Source organism: Notamacropus eugenii, chromosome 1 (assembly GCF_028372415.1).
Source record: "Notamacropus eugenii isolate mMacEug1 chromosome 1, mMacEug1.pri_v2, whole genome shotgun sequence".
Taxonomy (NCBI): domain Eukaryota; kingdom Metazoa; phylum Chordata; class Mammalia; order Diprotodontia; family Macropodidae; genus Notamacropus; species Notamacropus eugenii.
Window position 1 is genome coordinate 98,733,656 of NC_092872.1, and position 20,909 is coordinate 98,754,564.

General features: G+C 36.3%; 1 long non-coding RNA gene across 1 annotated transcript in view; it reads left to right on the forward strand.

The window, feature by feature from the left end:
• Nucleotides 1-816: 816 nt before the first annotated feature.
• LOC140523490 (uncharacterized) overlaps nucleotides 817-20,909 on the forward strand; it is an 83,237-nt gene continuing 63,144 nt past the window's right edge. Inside the window, exons 1-2 of the long non-coding RNA XR_011973415.1 lie at nucleotides 817-915; nucleotides 7,221-7,350. This is a non-coding gene — a long non-coding RNA (uncharacterized lncRNA). The remainder of the gene's footprint in view (nucleotides 916-7,220; nucleotides 7,351-20,909) is intronic.

A 20,909-nucleotide genomic window follows, 5' to 3' on the forward strand; every position in this document is an offset into this window, starting at 1 on the left:
GATCTTACTTAACAGCACCAAGCAATGTTTCATCAGGAACAAATACTGCAGAATAAACAACTGGTGAGTTGTTTGGCCAGTTCTGACAAAGGAATAGAGTACAATCTAACCAGAAATCAATAAGAGATGGGAGATACCTGAGTTGCAAAATAACTGAAAGAGAAAATTCCAGTGAAAGAGGCAGGAGGCAAGGGAACAATTCAATCAAAATACAGTGACTATTTGTTTGAAAACAAATTCCACAATCTTCTCTATTCTTTCCTAGCTAGTCCTCTGAACCAATCTAAATAAGACCATGTATTTAGTTTGTGTGTGTGTGTATGTTTGTGTGATTTTGTGTGTTTGTGTATATTGGATATCTAAATGAGTTAGGTAAATTAGGAGGGGGTAAATCTTGCAGCAATTACCACATGTTGAACAATTACAGTTATATTTTCTCACAATGAAATCATGATTGCATATATTTATATGCAAAAAGCTGGAAGATATGTAGGAGAGACAGAGAGACACACAGAAATGGAAAGAGAGAAAGCTACAGATATAAGCATTGGGGATAAACATATAAGCATAAAAGAGAGGTCTTGCTTTCAAGAACATTATATACTAATGGGGCAAAATAACTCATAAAGTGGAGCCAGAAAATGGAGAAAAGGGAAGACACCTAGGCTTCAGTCAAGGAGATAGAGAAGTCTGGAGAAAAAGGATTAGAGCTGAGAGTGGAATCATTATTACCTAGGCAACCCATGAAACAATGGTCCAGGCTAGGGAAACCTAAGGACACTGTGGTGTCAGAGGAGAGTTAAGCCAGCAGTCAGAAGCCTTAGGTTTGAGTTCCAGCTGTGATACTAATAGGATATGACTCTGGCTAAGTCATCTGCACCCTCTGAGTCTTGATTTATTCAGCTGTAATACAAGGTGATAATACACTATTTACTTCCCAGGGATATTCTACGGAAAGCCTTGTTATATAAATGGGAGTTATTATCTGAGAGTGGTATCAAACTCAAATAGAAACAGATGCTTCTGGATAACTAATCAACTCAGAAAATCACAAATTAACATTACTTATTTTTTACTATATTTTTATTTATTTTGATAAACATTTCCTTACATTTCAATCTGGTTTGCTGTCCTTTAGAGTTTTGCCAGTCACATAGGTGAGTTTGAAACCTAAAACTAGTCCAATCTCATCATTTTATTTCATTTTTTCAATTTATGTATTTATTTTTAGTTTTCATCATTCATTTCCACAAGATTCTGAATTTTGAATTTTCTCCCCATCTCTCTCCTCCCCCACCCCAAAACACCATGCATTCTGATTACCCCTTCCCCCAATCTACCCTCCCTTCCCTTATCCCCATCTTCTCTCTTTTCTTGTAGGGCAAGAAAGATTTCCATACCTCATTACCTGTATTTCTTATTTCCCAGTTACATACAAAATCAATTCCCAACAATCATTCCTTAAACTTTGAGTTCCAACTTCTCTCCCTTCCTCCCTCCCCACTCATCCCCACTAAGAAGGCAAGCAATTCAATATAGGCTATATATACGTAGCTTTGCAAAAGACTTCCATAACAGTCATGTTGTGTAAGACTAACTATATTTCCCTCCATCCTATCCTGCCCTCATTTATTCTATTCTCTCTTTTGACCTTGTCCCTCCCCAAAAGTGTTTACTTCTAATTACTCCCTTCTCCCATTTGCCCTCCCTTCTATCTTCCCCCTCACCCCACTTGCCCCTTTCTCCCTTATTTTCCTGCAGTGTAAGATAGATTTTCATACCAAATTGAATGAGCATGTTGTTCCCTCCTTAAGCCAAATGTGAAGAGAGTAAGCTTTACTTTTCCCTCTCACCTCCTCCCTTTTCCTCTCCATTGAAAAAGCTTTTTCTTGCCTTTTTTTATGAGAAATTTTCCCCATTTGATTTCTCCCTTACTCTTCTCAATATATACCTTTCCCATCCTTTAATTTGATTTTTTAGATATGATCCCTTCCTATTCAACTCACTCTGTGCCCTGTATGTATGAATCTATCTACCTGTCTATCTATCTGTCTATCTATATGTGTGTGTAATCCATCCAACTTTCTCAAATACTGAGAAATGTTTCAATAATTACAAATATTATCTTTCCATGTAGGAATGTAAACAGTTCAACTTTAGTAAGTACCTTATGATTTCCTTTCCTGTTTACCTTTTCATGCTTCTCTTCATTCTTGTGTTTGAAAATCAGATTTTCTATTCAGCTCTGGTTGTTTTCATCAAGAATGCTTGAATGTCCTCTATTTCATTGAATGACTATTTTTTTTCCTTGAAGTGTTATACTTAGTTTTGCTGGGTAGGTAATTCTTGGGCTTAATTCTAGCTCCTTTGGTTTCTGGATTATCATATTGAAAGCCCTTCAGTCCCTTAATGTAGAAGCTACCAGATCCTGTGTTATGCTGATTGCATTTCTACAATACTCAAATTGTTTCTTTCTGGCTACTTGCAATATTTTCTCCTTGATCTGGGAACTCTGGAATTTGGCTACAATATTTCTAGGAGTTTTTCTTTTCAGATCTCTTTCAGGAAGTGACCAGTGAATTCTTTCTATATGTATTTTACCCTCTGGTTCCAGGATATCAGAGCAGTTTTCCTTGATAATTTCATGAAAGATGATGTCTAGACTCTTCTTTTGATCATGGCTTTCAGCTAGTCCCATAATTTTTAAATTGTCTCTCCTGGATCTATTTTCCAGGTCAGTTGTTTTTTCAATGAGATATTTCACATAGTCTTCTGTTTTTTCATTCTTTGGTTTTGTTTTGTAATTTCTTGGTTTCTCATAAAGAGCTTATATCTGCTCCATTCTAATTTTTAAAGAATTATTTTCTTTAGTGAGCTTTTGAACCTCCTTTTCATTTGGCTAATTCTGCTTTTTAAAACATTCTTCTCCTCATTGACTTTTTAGGTCTCTTTTGCCATTTAAATTAGCCTATTTTTAAAGGTGCTATTTTCTTCAGTATTTTGGGGGGTCTCCTTTAGCAAGCTATTGACTTGCTTTTCATGATTTTCTTGCATCACTCTCATTTCTCTTCTCAATTTTTCCTCCATCTCTCTTACTTGATTTTCAAAATCCGGTTTGAGCTCTTCCATAGCCTGAGACCATTGCATGTTTATTTTGGAGGTTTTGTATACAGAAGCCTTGACTTTTAGGTCTTCCTCTGATGGCATGCATTATTCTTCCTCATCTGAAAGGATGGAGGAAAATTCCTGTTCACCAAGACAGTAACCTATTGTCTTATTCTTTTTCCCTTTTTTTGGGCATTTTCCCAGCCAGTTACCTGACTTCTGAGTTCTTTGTCAAGAGAAGGGCATACTCTGGGGACATGTAAGTTCTCAGTTCACCCAAAGTGGCACAATCAAGGGAGAGGATTTTACTCCTCTCCTGACCTACACTTTGGTCTGGGAACAGCTATAAGCACTCTTTTCTGTCCAGGATCTGTGAGTAGAATTCCCTGTCCAAAGCCTCCAGCAGCTCTACCATGCCAGCCATCACTGCTCCTCACTCCAGGGCCACCACTCAGGGCTGAGATCCAGATGAGTGGTTCAATTCCCTCAGGGTCTTTAGGCTAGCACTCCAACAATGGAAGCTGCTGCTGCCTGAGCCTGGGGCTAGACCACTGGATTCCCTTCTCACTCAGGTGAAAGAACTTACTGACCTTTGAAGCAGTGTTTGGCATTTGTGAGTTGAGGAATCTGGGAGCTGCAGCTGCTGTTGGTGGCACCTTGAAGCTCACTCCAGTCCTGAACTTGCTGTGGCATGGCTAAGGCTGGGTTGTGCTCAGTGGGTTGTGCTCTGTACCTGGTGTGATAGACCTTTCCTGTCAGCCTTCCAGGCTGTCTTGGGCTGGAAATCTCTTTCACTCCATCATTTTGTGGCTTCTGCTGTTCTAGAATTTGTTTAGAGTCATTTTTAACAGGTATTTTATGGGCTGTGGGGGAAGAGCTTCTAGAGGTGCATCCTTTTACTCCATCATCTTGGCACCATCCCCCCAACCCCCCCCCCCCCCCCCATCATTTTATAAATCAGGAAATTGATGGCCAGGGAGGAGAAGGGACTTCCTCAGGGTCATATGGGTTGGTATAGGCGCAGGACCAGAAGTCAAGTCTTCTGACTTATAGATCCAGAGGAGGAAGGTAGCTAAGGGGAAGTCCTGTCCAAACTCTTCATTATACAGATTATAAAACTCAGTTTCAAGGAGGTTATAACTTGACAAAAATCATAGAGTTAGTAAAGCATAAGACGGTATTTGAACACAGTTTCTCTGACCCAAAGCTAATGATCTTTCCACTGTACCACATTTCCTCCCTCCATTTAAGCAGTTTTATAGTAATAAATGGGCCATGATTTTTACATTGTTCCCAATTAGTGATTGTTTAGGGTTTTATGATTTTCCATGACAATGTTGTCATCAACTTATAAGTTGTCTAACCAGCCTTGTCAGTATAGAACAGCCCACAATAATAATATCTCTGTTCATGAGATAGCAGAAGAAGGAGGTGAATCATTCAAAGAAAGACTCTCTCTTCAAAGAAGGTAAAAGGAAACAGGAAGTAACAGTTCAAAAGAAAGACTATCTAGCATACAGAATTACAGGTCAATCAATAAATATTTACTAAGTGGATGTCTTATGCACTATATGCCAGGCACTGTGCTAAGTGCTAGGGATACAAAAAAGAGGTTAAAGCAGGCCCTGCCCTCAAGGAGCTTACCCTCCAAAGGAGGAGACAACATGTAAACACACACACACACACACACACACATACAGAAAGAGAGAGAGAGAGAGAAAGAGAGAGAGAGAGAAGGAGAGAGAGAGAACAAGCTACATGCAGGATAAGTAGGAAAAAGTTAATAGAGGGAAGGCACTAGAATTAAGAGGGGTTGAGGGAAGCTTTTTGAAGAATGTAGGATTTTAGTTGCTACTTAAAGGAATCCAGGGAAGTCAGTAGTCAGAATGTAGGAGGAATAGCTTTCCAGGCATGAAAGATAGTCAGATAAAATGCTCTAAGCCAAAGAGGGAGTGTCCTGATTGTGGAACAGCCAGGAGGTCAGTTTCTGTGGGTAGAAGAGTACATGGAGGGGGTAAGGTATAAGAAGATTGGAAAGGTAGGAGGGGGCTAGGTTATGAAGGGATTTCAATGCCAAATAAAAGATTTTGTATTTGTTCCTGAAAGTAATAGGGAAACAGTGGAGTTTATCGAGTAGAGGGGTGAGGGAAGACTTTAGAAAAATCACTGTGGTGGCTGAATGGACCATGGATTGCATTGGGAAGAAACTTGAAACAGGCCAATCATCCCACATACTGTTGCAATAGAAGAGGTATATAATGATAAGGACCTGTACCAGAGAGGTAGCAATGTCAGTGAAGAGAAGGAAGTATATTTGAGAGATACTGCAAAGGTAAAATTGACAGACCTTGTCAATAGACTAAGTATAGCGGGACAAGGAGACAAAGTAAGTAATCAGGATGATGAGCCCAAGAGACCAGGAGGATGGTGCTGCCCTCTACAGTAGTAAGAAAGGTAGGAGGAGGTAGGGCTTAAGGGGAAAGATAAAGAGTTTAGCTTTCCAAATGTTGAGTTTAAGATGTCTATTGGACATTCAGTGTGAGATATCTAAAAGGTAACTGGAGATGTGAGATTGGAAGTCAGCGGGGAGATTGGTGCAGGATATGTAGATCTGAGAATCTTTAGCACAGAAATGGGAACTAAATCCATGGGAACTGATGAGCTCACCAAGTGAAGAAGTATAGAGGGAGAAGAGGAGAGCCCAGAACAGAACCCTGAGCTACATCAATGGTTAGAGAGCACAGTTTGGAGGTAGATACAGCCAAGGAGACAGAGGAGTGGTCAAATAGTAAAGAAAACCAGGAAAGAGCTGTATCTTAAAGTCTGAATCCAGATAAAAGCATACTGTTTTCACTTTCTTGTTTTTTTGTTTTGTTTTTCTTTGTTCTGTTTTTCTTTGTTCTGTTTCTTCTTTTACAACATGACTAATATGGAAATGTTTTACATAATTGTACATGTATAACCTATGTCAGATTTCTTGCCATCTTGGAGAGGAGGGAGGAGGAAGAGGGAGGGAGAAAAATTTGGAGCTCAAAATCTTATAAAAATGAATGCTTAAAAGTGTATTTATATGTAATTGGAAAAAAAATACTATTTTTTAAAAGGGTGGTATCCCAAAAAAGTAAAGAAAAGAGAGTGTCAATGAGGAGAGAGTGATCAACAGTGTCAAAGGTTGCAGAGAGGTCAAGGAGGATGAGGATGAGAAAAGATCATTGGGATTTAGCAACTGAGAGATCATTGGTAACTTTGGATAGAGTAGTTTTGGTGGAACAATAAGTCCCAAACCAGATTGTAAGGGGTTAATAAAGAAAATGAAAGGAAAGAAATCATAGGCACTTAATATAGAGAACCTTTGTATGGAGTTTAGCTACAAAAGTCAGAAGAGATATAGGATGATAGTTAACTGGAGGTAGAAGGATCTGTTGAGGATGTTGTCAGAATAGGGGAAACATTGGTATGTCTGTAGGCAATAGGAAATGAACCAGTAGACAGGAAGAAATTGAAAACAAGTGAAGAGTTGGGATGACAGAGGGGACAATACATTGGAGAAAATGGGATAGAATGGGATCACTCAAATAAGTAGAGGAATTAGCCTGTATTAAAAATAAGATCACTTCATCATGTAAGACAGAGGTGAAGGAGAAGGTAGTGGTGGAAGACATATGAATGATATGACATTATAAATAGAGGAGAAGTTCACAGTAAATGGTCTCATTTTTTTTTCTGTAAATTGAGAGGCCAGGTTCCCAGCTGATCATGTGAGGGGAGGAGAAACAACAGACAGGTTTGAGGAAGGATGAAAATGTTTGGAAGAGCCACTATGGAGAGTAGGATAGTGAGTTGATAAGGGAAGTATAGTAGCATTACCTAGCAGCAGTGAGGACCCAGTTGAGGTTATATAACATAAACTTATAGAGGATCTGATCAGAATGGTTGCATGATTTTCTCCCTCTTTGTTCAAAAGCATGTATGTTAGAGCAAAGGTGATAAAAAATGAGAGTGATCCAATGTTACACAGGCAGGAGAGGTAGGATTTGAATGTAGCTCTCCTCACTCTAAATTCCCCACTCTTTCTCCACCCTAGTACCACCCTGTCTTCTCTTTCACCCCCATAGATCCTGGTGGCAGAATCCAAGATCACATAGAGGAGAACACGACTCAAAGTTGGGCAAGTGATCAAGAAACTCTCTTTAAACTGACTTAAGCTTATACCAACAATTCATATACTCTAACTTACCCAGCAAGGTGAAGATATGGGTGAATTTTTTAACCCTAACCAGTAGTGTTAAACCTGCCATCCTTATTTTAAGCAAACTTGAACTGTGGACCACTGCCAGTCATTGCTAGTGTTTCCTGTATTGAAAATAGTATCTTCCTAGTGACAGACCCTAAGGCATCAAAGAGTAGTAGCAGGTCAAATTTAAAACAAGATGCTATTGGTCACAGAAGAAGAGAGTATCCATGGGTACCAGAATGATTATTATTTTACTGAAAGGAGCAAATATTCCCTAGATTGGAGGGAATGATGATTATCCCTTCTACGTCATCACTATCCCCATCATGATTTTGATATATCATCAGTCAGCATAAGAAATTAAATAGAGATTTTCAAATACGAGATTTTTGTGGAAGCTGTAGGCAGCATGTGGAGGTCAGCAGACAACACAGAGCCTATGACTAAATACTTAATCCAAATTTTACAGTAGGTATTATCAAAGCCCCATAAAAGAAAAAGAAAAAAAAATCCAACTTCTCTTACACAATGGGAGGGTCAAAATTTTTTATGTGGATTTTCCAGATCTTGGGGGCCCTGCACCCCTAACTGACTTGATATGGAAGGGATAACTGTACACTTCCCTCAATGGGTGACTACTTCAGCAGCCAAAAGTGTTCTCAACATGGCAGAGTATAGTATGACTACACTGTCCTATTTTCAAACACTATATCTATCTTAATGTAGCCTAAGATCACATTGGCTTTTTTGGCTTCCATATTACAGTCTAGATATATTGAGTGTAGCTTGTAGTATGCTAAAAATTGAAAATTTTGTTTTTTCAGATGAATGGCTGTCTAGACAGTCCTCCTCTATCTTGTACATATCAAGATGACTTTTTTAATCCAAGTATAAAAGTTTATATTTACCCTAATTAAATGTCACACTTATCAAACTCAGCCCACAGTTCTAGTCCAAGATCTTTTTGAGAATACCAGCTCTCATCTAAATGGTTAGTTATGCATAATCTGAAAATTTGAAAAAAAAAAAAAGGCATCTATGCCCTTTATCAAAATTATTGATTGAAATGCTAAATAATGTAGGGACAAGAACAGATCCCTGGAAGTTTTCACTAGAGACCTTCTAAGCAGACATTACATCATTAATGATAATTCATTGGGTCTGGCCACTTAACAATTTCTAGATTCACTAAATTGTGCCTCAATCTAAGTCAAATTACACCAGTTTTTCTACAAGAGTAGCATGAAAGATTCTATAAAGTGTCTCCTTAAAATCTAGGCAATTTTGTTTTGAAAATTTTTCTTAGGTTTTTTGTTCTTTGTATTTTCTTTCATAACAACTAATATGGAAATAAGTTTTGCATGACTGCACATGTATGATCTATATCAAATTGCTTTCCTTCTCAGAGAGAGGGAAGGGGAGTAAGGTAGGGAGAGGATTAGGAACTTGATTTAAAATAAATAAAATGTTAAAAATGGTTTTTACATGTAATTGGAAAAAGAATCTAAAACAAAAAAAAAAAAGAAAAAAGTATCTGAATATAAAGAATAAAGATTTTCTTCCTTTTTTTTTAAAAAAAGAAAGAAATCTAGGTAAATCTAATACAGACCAGTCTAGAGCACCAAGTATGTATTGAGGCAAAATGAAGTGATTTCAGGGTTCAGTGTCGAATAAGAAAAGACCAGCCTAAACCTAAATTTTATGAAGTTTCTGAGATAATATATGTAAAAACTATGGATACCTTAAAGCACTAAATAAATATGAGTTGTCATCATCATTAATATTATTTTTATTATGCTAAGGAGAACATTATTTTTAAGCAGCATGTTACTAAAAAGTATTCTCAGATGGAGGAGTTTGCCTAGGACTTTGATCACTGGAATTTTTTGAAAATTTGATTGAATTTTATGCATTTGAAACTAGATTAATCAAATACAAATCCACACCAAACAGAATGTGAACTAACATTATTGACAAGCAACCTGGGCTCCAAATGAACAAATAGAATAAAGGAGCACAAAGAATAGTCAGTTATCCAAAAAAACCCCCAAAAACAAAAACTCAAAAAGCTGAGTATGGGGAACCGAGTAACCTACTTTAGAAATTATTTTAGCTGTATGAGTGTTCAGTATGGCATGATGGAAAGAGACCTGGATTAGGAACTTTTTTGGTCTGTGTGCTAGTCTTAGCTTTGCTAGTAACTCACCATGTGAATTCATCATATTATCTTCCTCCGTTCTATGGTAAACTCCAGAGAACAAGGGTTATTTTGCTTTCTGTGCTTTACCTACCAGCAGTGAGGAACGTCAAGTACAGTACTTTGACTGAATCCAAACTAGCTGGGCCAGAAGACGGATGCATGGGGCTTGGCAGAGCAGGGCAAATGTCTCTCCTCTGAGACCTGGAAGTCTCAAGTCAAAGCCCCAATCCTGGGGAGGTGGAGGAAGTTGTCTCTTCCCCTCTATTCTTCTGCCTTCAATGTTTTTTGTTTTGTTAATTCTGAGCTTTGAGTTGTTTCTCCCTCCCCCCCCCCAACTTGAATTAAGACAGGCCAACATTTGACTTAGATATCTGTGTGGAACCACACAATACCTACTTTCATATATCAATCCTTTTTCTGGAAGTAGATAACAATTTCCTTCACAGTTGATATTAATTATCACATTGCTCAGAATAGCTTAGTTATTCACAGGCACTCTTTGAACAACATTGCTGTTCCTGTATACCGTGTTCATTTGGTTTTGATCGTCTTACCTTCATGCAAGTGTTTCCATGTTTTTCTAAAACCAGCCTGTCTTTCATTTCTTCATTTTATATTTTATTTTATTTTTTTCAAATATATTTATTTGTTTTCAACAATCACTTCCATAAATTTAAAATTTTCTTCCCTTCTCTCTCCCTTCCCTACCCAACATGGAATGCAATCTTATATGGGCTCTAAACATACATTCTTATTAAACACATTTTCACATTGGTCATGTTGCATAGAAGAATTAAAATGAATGGGAGAAAGCATGAGTAAAACTAAACAAAACCAAACATAACAAAAGACAAAATAGTCTGCTTCATTCTGTATTCTGATTCCATAATTCTTTCTCTGGATGTGGATGACATTTTGCATCATGAGCCCTTTGAAAATGTTTTAGGTCCTTGCATTGCTGTGGAGGACTAAGTCTTTCAAAAATAGTCCTCCCACACTGTGGCTGTAACTGTGTATAATATTCTCCCGGTTCTACTCACTTTACTCAGCATCAGTTTATACTAAGTCTATCCAGGTATTTCTGAACTCTGCCTGTTTATTTATTTATTTTTTGTTTTCAGCATTCATTTCCACAAAATTTTGAGTTCTAAATTTTCTCCCCATCTCTCCCCTTCCCCCACCCCAAAACACCAAGCATTCTGGTTGCTCCTTCCCCTAATTTGCTCTCCCTTCCCTTATCCCCATCTTCTCTCTTTTCTTGTAGGGCAAGATAGATTTCTATACTCCATTACCTATGTTTCTCATTTCCAACTTGCATGCAAAAATAATTTTCAACATTCCTTCCTAAAAGTTTGAGTTCCAGTGTTTCTCTCTTTCTCCTTCCCTACCCATCCCCATGGAGAAAGCAAGCAATTCAATATAGGCTATATATATGTAGCTTTGCAAAAGACTTCCATAATAGTCATATTGTGTAAGACTAACTATATTTCCCTCCATCGTATCCTGCCCCCCATTTATTCTGTTCTCTCTTCTATCATCCCCCCACCCACTTATCCCCTTCTCTCCTACTTTCCTGTAGTGTAAGATAGATTTTCATACCAAATTCAGCGTGTATGTTATTCCCTCCTTAAGCCAAATGTGATGAGAGTAAGCTTCACTTTTTCCCTCTCACCTCCCTCCTTTTTCCCCTCCATTGAAAAAGCTTTTTCTTGTCTCTTTTATGGGAGATAGTTTGACCCATTCCATTTCTCCCTTTCTCCTCCCAATATATTCCTCTCTCATCCCTTAACTTTATTTTTTTAGATATCATCCCTTCCTATTCAACTCATTCTGTGCTCTCTGTCCATATAGGTGTGTGTGTGTGTGTGTGTGTGTATTCACTCCAACTACCCAAAAAATCTATTGTCTGATAAACCCAAGGAACTCACTATTTGACAAAATCTTCTGGGAAAGCTGGATAATAGTGTGGCAGAAACTTGGCATACATCAATGCCTGACACCGTATGCAAAAATAAAGTCCAAATGAATACTGGATGTAGATATAAAGACTGATACTATAAAACAAATTAGGGGAGCAAGGAATAGTGTATTTGTCAGATTTATGGAGAATGGATAAATTTATGATCAAACAAGAGACAGAGAACATTATGAAGTACAAAATGTATAATTTTGATTATATTTAATTGAAAATTTTTTGCACAAACAAACCCAATGCAACCAAGATAAGGAGGGAAGCAGAAAACTGGGAAAGAATTTTGCAACAAATATTTGTGATAAAGGCCTCATTTCTAAAATGTTTAGAGAACTGAGTCAAATGTACAGGAAAACAAGTTATTCCCCAATTGATAAATGGTCAATGGATACAAACAGACAATTTTCAGAGGAAGAAATTAAAGCTATCTATAGTCATATGAAAAAATGAGAGAGATGAAAATCAAAACAACTCTGAGATACCACATCATACCTATCAGATTGGCCAATGTGACAAAACAGGAAGATGATAAATGTTAGAGAAGATGTAAGAGAGTAGGAACACTAATTTATTGTTGGTGGATCTGTGAGCTGATCCAACCATACCCACACCCTCTATCAATGCACAACCCATTTAAATGTTGAGATAAATATACAGTTCTCAAGATTAATAAGTATCATCTTCCCATACAGGGATGCAAACAGTTTTCCATATTGAGTAACAAGTTTTTTTTTTTTTCTTCTGGTTTACCTTTTTATTCCTCTTTTGAGTCTTGTAATGAAGATCAAATTTTCTATTGAGCTCTGGTCTTTTGATCAGGAATGTGTGGAAATTGCTTTTTTCAGTGAATGTCCATATCCTTGACTGAAAGATTATGCTCAGTTTTGCTGGATAGTTGTAGTCTAAGCTCTTTTGCCTTACAGAATACCATATTCCAGTCCCTCCAATCTTTTAATGTAGAAGCTGCAAGGTCCTGTGTGATCTTGAATATATATACTTGAATTGTTTCTTTCTAGTTCCTTGCGGCATTTTCTTCTTGACCTGATAATTCTGGAATTTGGCAACAGTATTCCTTGGTGTTTTTCAATTTGAGATCTCTTTCAGGGGGTGATTGGTGGATTCTTTTGATGACTATTTTGCTCTCTGAATATAGTAACTCAGGGCAGTTTTCCTAAATGATTTCATGGAAGATACTGTGTAGGCTCTTTTTTCATCATGGCTCTCTGATAGACCAATAATTCTTAGATTTTCTCTCCTGGATCTGTTTTCCAGTTCAATTGTTTTTCCAATGAGATATTTTACATTTTCTTTTATTTTTTCATTCTTTAGATGTTGTTTGACTGATTCTTTATGTCTCATAGAGTCATTAGTTTCTATTTGCCCACTTCTAATTTTTAACAAATTCTTTTCTTCAGTTAGCTTTTGTACCTCCTTTTTTAAAGAGTTATTTTCTCCAGTTAGGTTTTGTATTTCCTTATCCATTTGGCCAATTTTACTCTTTAAGGACCTTATTACATTTTTTAAATCATTGGTCAATTTTTCTTCTACCTCTTTAATTTGGATTTTTTAAAATCCTTCTTGAACTTTTCTAAGAATGCCCTTCGGACTCATATTTGGGTTGATATTCCCTTTTGAAGTTTCAGATGTGAGTACAGTGTCAATGCTGTCCTCTTTTGAATTTGTTTTTTGTTCTTCTCTGTCCCTGTAATAAAATTCTATAATCTTTTAGTTTCCTAATTTGCATCTTGTTCACAATGATTGCCTTTTTCCTGGCTTTTAAAGTGGATCTCTGCTTCTGGGTCCCATGTTTATTGTGCTGGGAGTTAGGGTCCTGCTTACTGCCTTTGTGTTCTGTGGTCTCTGATTCTTTCAACTTGAAGCTATGTAGTGCTGCAGCTTATCTGGTGCTGTACTGCCTGATGCATGCCAAGACCAAGGTCAGGTGGAGTCTGAGTTTCCCTGGGGTTGCATTCAAGCTCATGGCATGAAGTGTGTGTGTTTGGAGGTGGTCTGGCGACTGGAGTTCTCCTCATTCCCCTAGGGCTGCACTTACCCCATCTGCTCTGGAATCTGCCCAATTCCTCGCTATGCTAAGGCAAGCCTGGGGTCCTGGTATGGGAGCTTATCAGCTCCAACCCACCTTTGGCTCAGGATCTCCTGTTGGTCTGGTCAGGTGGGGCTTACTGGGATGCTTCTGGTCCTGTACTGGTCCCTTTCAGTCACAGCAAGAGGGACCATCCCTTATTGTCTCAATAACCTCCTGATATATAAGGCTATTTACCCCTTCTGTTGGCTTCACTATTCCAGGATTTTTCCTGGGGCTATATTTTCTGGTTTTTTTCAAGGTTAATCAAGAAGTGTGAGAGCACTGATAGTGTGCTCTGCCGTCTTGCCTCCCAGAAGTTCAAGTAGGTGACTTTCAAACATTTAGTCTGACATTTAGTGACTTGATAGCCCCAGGTGTAGCTGCTGCAGTTGTTGTGGGCCCTGTACTTTTCTCTCACCAAGTTCTTCTGGACTCCTGTCCTGTACTGAGCAGTTTGGGAATCCTGCTCCACTATGGCTGTATCTACACTGGTGCCTCCACATGCTCTGTGCTCCCCCAACCTGATGTAACAGATTCTTCCCATGCATCTTTCTGGCTGTCCTGGGCTGGATGTTTGCCACAGTCTATCTACCAGTGTATTCTGCCAATCTAAAATTCATTCAGATTCACTTCTTAGAGGTATCTGAGGGAATCTATGGATGAGCAGAGGTGGGTTCCTGCTTTCACTCTGCTATCTTGGCTCTACCCCTGCCCTTCATTTTTTATATCACAGTAGTATTCTATCCCATGCATATATCAAAACTTGTTCATCCATTGCCTAGTTGATAGGTATCCCTTTAATTTCCAGTTCTTTGCCACCACAAAGAGAGCTGCTATAAATATTTTGGAACATATACATTCTTTTCCTTTTTCTCCTGATCACCTTGGGAAACAGACCTAATACTGATATTTCTGGGTCAAAGGGTATAGGTAGTTTAATAACAATTTAGGCATAATTCCAGATTGCACCAATAGTGTCTTTGTCCCACTTTTTCCACAGAATTCCCAGAATTTGTCATTTTCTTCTAGCATTTTAGTCAATCTGAGAGATGTGAGATGGTATCTCAGAGCTGTTTGAACTTGCATTTTTCTAATCAATAATAGTTTAGAGCATTTTCTCATATGACTGTATGTCATTTTAATTCTTTTCCAAAAACTGCCTGTTCAGATCCTTTGACATTTTTTCAGTTGAGGAATGACTCATATTCTTATAAATTTGATTCAATTCTGTCTATATATGTGAGATATAAGGCCTTTATCTGAGAAACTGACTATAAAATTCCCCCCTCCCCAATTTTCTGCTTTTCTTCTAATTGTGGCAATATTATTTTTATTTGTTCAACTCCTTCTTAATTTAATATAATCAAAATTGTCCTTTTTATATCTCACAGTGCTATCTATTGTTTTATTCTTAAGTTATTCTCCTATCCATAACTCTGATATGTTCCATGTTCCTCTAATTTACTTATGATATATCTTCTTTGCTGTCTAGATAATGTATCTATTTTGATCTTATCTTGGTTAATGATGTAAGATACTGATTTATACCTAGTTTCTGCCAAATTGCTTTCCAATTTTCCCAGCAATTTTTGCCAAATAATCAGTTCTGATTCCCAAAGCTTAGATATTTGCATTTATCAAACTTGAAGTTACTATAGTAATTTACTACTATGTATTGCACACCTACTCAATTCCACTGATCAACCATTCTCTTCTTTAGCCAGTAACAGACAGTTTTGATAATTACCACCTCATAATATATTTTAAGAGCTGGTACTGTCAGATCGCCTTCCTTTACATTTTTTTCAAAAATTTCTTTGACAATCTTGAACTTTTGTTTTTCCAAATGAATTTTGTCATTTTTTTCTACCTCAATAAAATAGTTTTTGGTGTTTAATTGAGTTGGTACTAAATAAATAGATTAGTGTAGGTAAAATTTTCATTTTTATTATGTCAGTCCAGACTACTCATGAACAATTTATATTTCTCCTATTATTTAAATCTGACTTCACTTGTATAAAAATTGTTTTTAATTATGTTCATATAGTTCCTGGGTTTGTTTTGGAAGATATACTCTCTGGTACTTTTTTAAAATTGCTATGATTATTTTTAAATTAAATATCTCTTGCTATCTCTTCTTGCAGGGCTTTGTTGGTAACATAAAGAAATATTGATGATTTCTGTGAGTTTATTTTATATCCTGATACTTTGCTAAAATTATTAATTGTTTCAACTAGTTTTTTAGTTGAATCTCTAGGATTTTCCAAGTATAACATCATATTGTTTTCAACAAGAGATAGTTTTATTTCCTCATTATTCATTCTTGTTACTTCTATTTATTTTTCTTTTCTTGTTGCCATAGTTCGCATTTCTAGTGCAACATGAAAAATAGTTGTGATATTGAGCATCTTAGCTTCACTCATGATCTTACTGGGAAGGTTATCCCCATTAAAAATAATGCTTACTGATGGATTTAAGTAGATGCATCTAATCATTTTAAGGAAAAATCCATTCCTACCTATGCTTTCAATTGTTTTTTAATTGGAATGAGTGTTACATTTTGTCAAAAGCTTTTTCTGAATTTATTAATAACAGTCCTATGGTATTGTTGGTATTGTTGGTATTGGCTGGTATTGTTATTAATATAATCAATTATGTTATTAATTTTCCTTATATTGAACTAACCCTGCATTGCAGTTATAAATCCCACTTCATCAAAATGCATAATCTTTGAGATATATTTATGTAGTCTCCTAGTTAGTGTTTTATATAAGATTTTATTTAAGATTTAGTTTTAAGATTTAATCCTCTCTCTCTCTCTCTCTCTCTCTCTCTCTCTCTCTCTCTCTCTCTCTCTCTCTCTCTCTCTCGCTCTCTCTCCTGTTTTTCCTGATTTAGGTATCAGCATCATCTTTGTTTCATAAAAGTAGTTTGGCACCACTCTTTCTTTCCCTATCATTCCAAATAGTTTATTTAATATTGAAATTAACTGATCTTTAAATTTTTGGTAGAATTCACTTGTAAAGTCATCTAGTACTGGTACTTTTTTCTTAGGAAGCTCATTTAACCTATTCAATTTCTTTTTCTAAAGTAAGCTTATTTAGATGAGGGGTGGAGAACCTACAGACTTGAGGTCACACATGTGCCTCTAGGTTCTCAAGTGTGGCCCTTTGAATACAAAATTCACAGAATAAATTCCCTTAATAAAAGACTTTGTTCTACAAAACTTTGACTCAGTCAAAGGGCAACACCCAAGGACCCAGAAGGTCACATGTGGTCTCGAATCTGCAGGCTTCCTATCTCTGATTTAGATATTCTCTTTCCTCTTCTCTTAATCCGGTAGTTCATATTTTTGTTAGTATTTTTCCATATCATTTAAATCATTAAATTTATTGGCATATAATTGGGCAAAATGTCTTAATAATTGCTTTAATTTCATCTTCATTAGTGGTGCATTCACTCTTTTCATTTTTGATACCAGTGATTTGTTTTCTTCTCTCTCTTTTAAAAAAAATCATATTAACCAATGATTTATCTATTTTATTGGATTTTTTATAAAATCAACTCCTAGTTTTGTTTACTAATTCAATAATTTTCTTACACTAAATTTTATTACTCTCATGTTTGATTTTCAAGGTTCCAATCTGGCACTTATTTGGGGATTTTGAATTTATTCCTTTTCTAGTTTTTTTTTAAACTTTATGAATAATTCATTGATCTGTTTTCCCTCTCTTTTGTTGATGTAAGCACTTAAAGATATAAATTTTCCTCTGATTACCACTTTTGCTGTATCCTATAGGTTGTGATATGTTATCTATTATCATTCTCTTTAACAAAATTGCTTATTGTTTCTGTGATTTGTTCTTTGACCTAATTGACCCAATCACTTCATAAAAATTAGAGTACTTAATTTCCTATAAATTTTTCATCTATATTGCCATGGTCATTTATTAAAAATAATTTTATTGCATTATAATCTTCAAAGGATGCTTTTGAAAGTTTGCTTTTCTGAATATGATCATGGGGTTTTGATGTCCTAAAAAATGGTCAATATTTGTAAATGTAGCATTACCACTGAGAAAAAAGGTATATTCCTTTCTATTCCCATTCAATTCTCTCCATAAGTCTACTACATGTGACTTATTCAAGATTTTTTTCAATTGCTTCTTTATTTTTTTTAGATGTATCTAGTTCTGAGAGGGGAAAGTTGAATTCCTCCACTATTATGGTTTTGCTGTCTATTTCTGCCTGTAATTCATTTACCTTTACCTTTATAAATTTGGATGCATTAGGTACATATATGTCTCGTAGTATATCAATTCATTTTCTATTTTAACATAGAGTAGTTTCTTTGCTTATCTCTTTTAATTAAATCTATTTTAGTTTTAACTTTCTCAGAGACCTTGATTGCTATCCTTGCTTCTGTTACATCAGCTAAAATGTAATAAACTCTACTCCAACTCTTTATTTTTATACTGTGTGTGACTCTCATTTTAAAATGTGTTTCTTATAAGCAGCATATTGTTGGGTTCTGGTTTTTTGATCTATTCTAATGTGTTTCCATTTTCTATGTAGCTGCCTGTAATATTTTCTCCTTGACCCACTATGACCTCTGGAATTTTACTACGTTATAACTCAGCATTTTCCTTTCGATATCTCTTTCAGGAAGTGATCCGTGGATCCTTTCATTTCTATTTTACCCTCTGGTTCTAGAATATCAGGGCAGTTTTCCTTGATAATTTCTTGAAAGATGATGTCTACAGTTTTTTTTTGCATCATGATTCTCAGGTATACCAATAATTTTTAAATTATCTCTCTTGGATCTATTTTTTCAGGTTAGTTGTTTATCCAGTGAGATGTTTCACATTGCCTTCCACTTTTTCATTCTTTTAGTTTTGTTTTATAATTTCTTGATTTCTCATAAAGTCATTAGCTTCCATTTTCTCCAATCTAAATTTTAAGGAATTATTTTCTTCAGCGAACTTCTGGACCTTCCTTTCCATTTGCCCAGTTCTGCTTTTTAAGGAATTCTTCTCCTCATTGGCTTTTGGAACCTCTTTTGTCATTTGGGTTAGTGGTTTTTTTTAAGGTATTGTTTTTCTTTAGCATTTTGGGGGTCTCCTTTAGCAAACTGTTGACTCATTTTCGTGATTTTCTTGTATTGCTCTCATTCCTCTTGCCAAAATTTCCTCTAATTCTCTTACTTGATTTTCAAGATCCTTTTTGAGCTCTTCCATGGCCTGAGACCATTTCATATTTCTCTTTGAGGCTTTGGATGTGACAGCTGTACCTTTGCTGTCTTCCCCTGGTTGTATGCTTTGATCTTCCTTGTCAATAGAAAATACCTTTTCATCAAGAAAGTAACCTTCTATAGTCTTATTTTCCCCCTTTTTTGTCATTTTCCTAGCCAATTACTTGACCTCTGAGCTTCTTGTTAGGTGGAGGGTGCACTACCTCAAGTTTCAGGGGCTTTGTGCAGTTGCTTTCAGAGATACCTTCAGAGACCTATACATTTTCATTTCCTCCAAAGTGATATGATCAAAAGAGAGATGTTTTATCCTTTCTTGGCCTGCACTGTCATCTGTGAGCAACCACAAGCACTCTTTTCTGCCCTGGAACTGCAAGTAGGATTCCATCTCCACAGATGCCACTAGCTCCACCATACCAGCACTCCTCTTTGCCCCAGGGCTGTTACCCAGGACTGAGATTCAGATCAAGTGCTTAGTTCCCCCATTGAATGTAGGCCAAGAGCTTCAGAAGCATCTGGAAGCAGCTGGGTCTGGGGCCAGACCATGTTCCTCTCTCACCTGAGTGAGAGAGCTTTCCCACTGACCTTTGAAACTGTCTTTGGCATTTGTGGGTTGAGAAGTCTGGAAACCAGGGCACAGTGATTCAGCACCCTGAAGTCTGTGCCAATTTCATCTGTGCTGGTGTGGCCCAAGTGTTCTGCTCTGACCCCAGTGCAATAGATCCTGCCCATTGGCCTTCCAGATTGTCTTGGGATGGAAATCTGTTTCACTCTGTCATTTTGTGGCTTCTGCTGCTCTAGAATTTATTCCAAATTGTTTTTATAGGTATTTTGAGGTGTTCGTATGGAGAGCTCAGGCAGGTCTCTGCTTCCACTCCAGTATCTTGACTCTGCCTGCACCCTAACCCTTAGTGATAATATTCCTAAGAGTTACCAATGTCATTTTCCCATACAACAAGTAAAAAATGTAACCTTATTAAATCCCTCATCTTTTGTATTTACTTTCTTATGTTTCTCCTGATTCTTATATTTGAAAGGCTGATTTTCTGTTCAGTTCTAGTGTTTTCCTTAGGAATGTCTGAAAGTTCCTTCATTAATTTATTATTGTAATTATTAATTAATTAATAATCATTCTTTCCCTTGCTGAATTATACTCAGCTTTGCTGGGTCAGTTATTCTTGATTGTAAACAGCTCCTTTTTTTTCTTCAGTATATCATATTCCATGCCCTTTGGCCTTTTAATGTAGATACTGTTAAATTTTTTGTAATACTGTGACCCCACTATATTTGAATTGTTTTTTCTAGTTGCTTGTAATATTATCACTTTGACCTGGGAGCTTTGAAACAAAGCTATAGTGTTCCTGTGACTTCATTTTGGGATCTTTTCCAGGTGGTGATCAATGAATTTTTTCAATTTCTAGTTTGCTCTCTAGTACTAAAACTTTAAGGCAATTTTCTTGAATAAGTTCTTGAAGTATAATGTCTAGACTATTTTTTTATCGTTACTTTTAGGTAGTCCAACAATTCATATATTATTTATCCACAATTTGTTTTCCACGTCAGTTGCTTTTTTTAATGACATATTTTGTATTTTGTTCTATTTTGTTCATTCTTTTGATTTTGTTTTACTATTTCTTGATGTTTTATGAAGTCATTAGTTTCCCCTTGCCAAATTAAAAATTTTAAGGAGTTATTTTCTGCAGTAAGGTTTTGGATCTTTTTTCTCCAATTGATAATTTTCTGTTGATAATTATCTTTTGATCATTACTCATTTCTTTTCCTAATTTTTTCTTCTACATCTCATTTGAGTTTTAAACTCCTTTTTATTCTCTTCCAAGAATTCTTTTTTGACTTTGAAGTTTTACAAGTAACTTTTTGACTTCACTATCTTCTTTTGAGTTTAAACCCTGATCTTCTATATCAACATAGGAACTGTCTATAGTCAGATTCTTTTCCTGTGTTTACTCATTTTTTGAATGGCCTATTTATTCACTATTAACTTTATGTTGGGGCCAGGCTTGATCCTGGGAGTATGCGGGATAATATCTCAGGCTTCAATTTTTT